This window comes from Carlito syrichta, unplaced genomic scaffold (genome assembly GCF_000164805.1).
Source record: "Carlito syrichta isolate Samal-C Ts95f unplaced genomic scaffold, Tarsius_syrichta-2.0.1 Scaffold12190, whole genome shotgun sequence".
NCBI classification, from domain to species: Eukaryota; Metazoa; Chordata; class Mammalia; order Primates; family Tarsiidae; genus Carlito; species Carlito syrichta.
The window spans coordinates 2,632-8,205 of NW_006956286.1; the positions used below are offsets into that span (position 1 = coordinate 2,632).

The 5,574-nt window shown below is 47.5% G+C and overlaps 1 pseudogene; it reads left to right on the forward strand.

Annotated features, from left to right (window-relative positions):
- The first annotated feature begins 865 nt into the window (after positions 1 to 865).
- Positions 866 to 2,901, forward strand: LOC103257620 (annotated as a pseudogene).
- The last annotated feature ends 2,673 nt before the right edge of the window (positions 2,902 to 5,574 follow it).

A 5,574-nucleotide genomic window follows, 5' to 3' on the forward strand; every position in this document is an offset into this window, starting at 1 on the left:
ATGGTTTCTTTTGCTTTGCAGAAACTTGTGAGTTTGATGAGGTCCCACTTGTCTGTCTTATCAATTATGGTATGGGCCTTTGGGATTTTGATCAGGAATTGGTTTCCAGTACCAATTTCCATAAGGATGTCTCTTGCATTTTCTAAGGCTCTTACAGTTTGAAGTTTTACATTTAGGTCGTTGATCCATTTAGAGTTAATTTTTGTATATGGTGATAGGTAGGGATCTTGTTTTAATCTTCTGCATGTGGTCAGCCAGTTTTCCCAGCACCATTTACTGAATAGGTTCTCCTCTCCCAAGGTATTGGTAGTGGAGGCTTTGTTGAAGATGAGTTGGTTGAGAAATTGAGGTTTTACTTCTGGAATCTCTATCCTGTTCCGTTGGTCTATATTCCTGTTCTTGTACCAATACCAGCCTATTTTGATTACTGTAGCTTTATAATAGAGTTTAAAGTCTGGAAGTGTGATACCGCCCGGTCTGCTTTCTTTTTTTTTTATTTTTGCTGAGGATTGTTGTGGTGATTTGTGGTCTTTTATGTTTCCATAGAATTCCTGTATTGTTGTTTCCAGGTCTGAGAAGAATACTGTTGGTAAAACTAAAATGGGTATTGCATTAAATCTGTAGATTGCCTTGGGTAGGATGGACATCTTAACAATGTTGAGTCTTCCAATCACGAACATGGAATATTTTTCTATTTTTTTGTGTCATCTTTGATTTCTTTGAGCAGTGTTTTGTAATTTTCATTGTAAAGATCTTTCCCGTCTCTGGTTGGGAAGATGCCACGGTTTTTGATTTTTCTTCTGGCTGTTGTGAATGGGATTGTGCTTTTTATGTGGGTTTCTGTTTATTTATTGTTGGTGTATAGAAATGTGACTGTCGGGGAAGCGGCGGCATCTGGGCATCGACTGGGAGGCTGCTCCAGAAAGAAGAAAGATGGAAAGTGGGCGGTCCTGCTGGAGTCCAAGTCCTCCCCACTGCACCTGTTGCACAAGATGCACAAACTCCTCCTGCTGGGCCAACTGTGTGACATCACGATCAGCGTAGAGTACCAGGGTATGCGTGAGAACTTCGTGGCTCAAATGGCCATGCTGGCGGCCACCAGTGAGTTCTTTTAGGAGATATTCCTCATTGAGAAGACTGCAAACGGGGACAGGACAAACGTCTGCCTCAATGAGGTGCAGATGGTCGACTTTGCTTTGTTTCTGGAGTTCATCTATACCCCAGGTGCAGGTGGAGGAAGACCAGGTGCAACAAATGCTCGAAAGGGTTGAAAAGCTCAAGTGTCTGGACCTATCAGAAACATGTTTCTAGCTGAAGAAACAGATGTTGGAGTCCGTGCTTTTGGAGCTGCAGAATTTCTCCGAGGTTCAGGAGGCAGAGGCCAGTGGCGGCTCTGGTCAGCATGGCACCAGCTCTCAGGGCAGGTGGGGTCATGGACAGCCCTCACCCCACTGGCCTTGGGGACATCTCAGACTTCCTGATGGAGAGGATCAGTGATGGTGCATTGTCAGATGTGATTTCGAGGAAATTCAAGGAAAAATTGGACAAGAAGAAGGAGGCCGCCAAGCCTCTCTACCCGAAAATCTTTAGGGCCACTGGGAGGCTGGTGGGAAGGAAGGTCTTTGTGGAGATCCCCAAGAGGTACACGAGGGGACTCCGAGAGCAGGAGAAGAGGGTGGAGGCTGCTGAGGGGGCCTGTAGGTGCCCCCAGGCCCAGAGCCCGGTTGGTGCCGCCGCTGTGGAGCAGGCTGGTAGCCTGGAGGGCCAGCTGGGTGCCCAGGGGGGAGGTGACACTGCAGAGGGCGGGGCCTGAGGAGGAGGAGGAGGAAGACAAGGAAGAGGAGTCTGATGAGGCGGGGCAGCTTTAAGGGCACAGTGTGCCAAGGCGTTCCTATAGGAGAAGAACTTCCTGAAGCGAAGCTGGCCGCCCCACTGCGCGGCGGCCGATGTAATGTACCACTGCGACACGTGCTGCTAGACCTTCGCCAAACGCTGCAACCTCAAGAGTCCCCAGCGCCATGTGCACAGCAGAGAGCGCCACTTCCCGTTTGAGCTGTGCAGGAAGAAGTTCAAGCGCCACGTGCTGCCGGTGCAGGAGGGTGGCAGCGAGCGCCACCAGTGCAACCAGTGCGGCAAGGGCTGGACCCCTAGAATGGCGCTGCGGCTACATGAGCGCAGGCACATGGGTGATCCGCCGCATGGCTGCGCTGACTGCACAGAGCATGCTTCTCGCGGCCCTCGCACTCAAGACGCCCAAGAGAATTCGTACGGGGGAAAAGCCTTTTGTCTATGATGAGTGTGATGCAAGATTCACTCAGAACCATATGCTGATTTACCACAAGTGGTGTCACACAGGTGAAAGGTCTTTCATGTGTGAAACGTGTGGCAAGAGCTTCGCCTCCAAGGAGACCCTGAAACATAGCAGGATACACACGGGCTCCAAGCCCTTCAAGTGTGAGGTCTGCTTCTGGACGTTTCCACAGCAGAACTGGCTGTACCAGCACATCAAGGTCCACACAGATCCAGGACAAGATCACTCCATGGAAGTCTTTCCTTGTCATCGTAGATAGCTCACCCAACATTGACGACAGCCACAAGACAGAGCAGCTGGATGAAGAGTACACGGTGCCCAAGCTCGTAGATAAACTGCTGTCTTTCACAGAGAACGGCCATATCCACAGCCTGGCCGCAGTCCAGGTGCTGTGCGTGGTGGGCAGGAGAGCACCTCTGCATACCCCCACCTGCAAATCAGACAACGCCATGGTGTCGCGGCCCCACCAGCGGACCCACTGCCCCCACCGCTCCACTCTCTGGCAAGCATGGACTGAGAGCTGGGGGATGTGCCCGCAGCTCCCTCCTGCTGGTCATGACTGGCTTGCTGGACAGCTGTACTTGGCATAGTGCCAGCTGAGAATGGTCACTGTTGGGGGCAAAGATGCGGCAGGGACAGCCCATACCTCCCGGACCACTGCTGGTGCACACACTTGATCATGGTGTTCTGCCACCTTTCCTTGCGACCCCCATCTGCATGACTCTGCTCTACTCATGACAGAGGGTGTTCGCAGTCCTGCATGGTGTTGGCATGGGCTATGCGTGTCTCGTTCCTATGTCCCACAGTATTGTGACAACTGTCCTCAGGCAGAGATTGGGCAAGGGCGCAGCTTGTGACCCCACTGCTCCTGGTCTTCCAGTCTCTCACCTGCCTTATACTTCCTGTGGGTTGACTTCTCTGCTACTTTCGAGATATTCTTCTATCAAGCTAAGAAAACTGGGCCCTGTGTTTTCAGATGTTTCTTCCCTGTTGAATTGAAGCAGCTCTGATGGACTGTGGGACCCTCGCACAGGACTGAAGGGGGTAGTTGTGTTCCTTCTCCCCCACACGCAAGGCTGAGGTATGATAAACTGAGCCCACACTGAACTGCCTCCAGTGTGCCACCCAACACAGGTGCCTCTGGGATGAGTCACAAATCAGCTTTGACATGCAATGTGGCTCTTCAGTTTTTTTCTTTAAAAAAAATTAGATTAGGTGAACGCTGTCCTACCAAAGAATCTAGTCAGACAGTACAGTACTTTGTGCAAAGAGGTGTGAAAAATTAAGCAGGAGGTTTTCGGGCACTTGAACATCATGGCATCATTTTATTTGCAAGATGAGGTGATTGTGGCAAATTTTAGGACACAGACTATTTGTGCTTTTGCCAGGATTTTCTGACTTGATTTCTATAATTTCCAAAAACCAGACATCCTCATTTCGACAATCAGAGATTGAAACAGGCCAGTTCCAGCCACATGACAGCTTTCTTAGGGAATGTGAAGACACAGCAGAAGGGACCAAAGCCTGGAGACTGACCTCTGATTATGCCTGAAAGGGTGGGTTGTGAGAGTCAGCTGCTGTCCCCAGTGCTCCTTTGCTGTTCCATATGGAACTTCGTTAATGCTCAGAAAAGCTCACGCTGAAAAGACGACTCTGCTGGACTTGCTAAACGTGACAGCTGGTTCTGAGTCTGGGGAGCGTGTCATGAGCTTGTGAATATTCTGAGTCGCTTGTAACCCCTAACATGTTACCTTACAAGAGAACTTGAAGGAGGTTCACGTTTGCTAACCAGTTGCTTTCTGTTTTCTTTTTAATTTATTAAACTTGCGGTGAAAACTTGATTGTCTAAGAGGAAGGGAGAGACTCAGCTGCACTGTCAGATGCAAAGAAGGGGAACTTTCTTCCCAATGCTGTTTTCGTTTTTATTTTTAACACGTTAGATAGTGAACCAGTAATTACAAGGGGTTCTGCACCTACCCCTGAAGGACACAGAACTGATTCCTTCACATCAGTCATGACAATGTCACTGCAGCCTTGTTTTGCTTAAGGAACAAACAAGTAGCAAGTGTCACACAACCATTTCACTCTTGGTAAAAGGAGGCTAACTATGCCCCACCGACATACTGTTTATGGAATAAAGTCACTGGATGAGAAGGAATTTAAACACTAGATTATTTTGTTACCTATGGAAGAGTTTTTTTTCTTGAGTTTGTTTCTTTAGAAGTTCTACATAGGTTGTCAATAAATGTCTGCTTTGTAAAGTTAAAAAAAAAGAAAGAAAGAAATGTGACTGTCTTTTGCACATTGATTTTATACCCTGAGACTTTGTTAAAGTCCTTTATCAGTGCAGCGAGGTTTCTGACAGATTCTCTTGGGTTTTCGAGGTATAGAATTATGTCACCTGCAATGAGGGATACCTTGACTCGCTCTTTTAATGTTTGGATACCACTGATCTCCTTCTCTTGTCTGATTGCTCTAGCTAGGACTTCCAAAACTATGTTGAAAAGGAGGGGTGAGAATGGACATCCTTGTCTTGCTCCGGTTGTCAGGGGAAAGGTTCCAATTTCTGTCTGTTTAGCAGTATGCTGACTGTGGGTTTCTCGTAGATGACTCTTAGTATTTGGAGGTATATTCATTTATGCCTAGATATTCCAGGGTTTTTATCAAGGGATGCAGAAGTTTATCAAAAGCTTTTTAAAAGTTTTATCAAAAGTACTTTTTTAAAATGAACTTTATTTAATCTTAGAATGAACTATCAACTTCTGCATTAGTATAGTGTTTTTGTATTTTTATTTTTATTTTTTTGAGTTGGGGGGTCACTCTGTCTTCCAGGCTGGAGTATAGTGGCACCATCACAGCTCACCTCAGCCTCCTAGGCTCAGGTGATCCTCCTGCCTCAACCTCCTCATTAGCTGAGACTACAGGCATGCGCCACCATGCATCTAATTGTTTGATTTTTCTATCGACATAAGGCCTCTCTGTGTTGCCTAGGCTGTGCATTAGTAAAGTTTTAACTCAAGAAATTGTATTGGAAAGTATGCAGTAAGCAGATGCCCATTCTAAATTTCTTGTATAAAACTGTATTTTCTAGGGGGAATGTATCAAAGGACTGAGGGAAAATCACTACCCGCTGATTCATTCCTGCTGCCAGTAGCCCGCCATCACTGGCCTCAGCCTGAGGAGGGACACTAAGTCACTGGCCAAAGGTAGAGATTCCAGTACATTATGCAGTAAGACTCCTTGAGGGGAAACAGAGGCGGGGG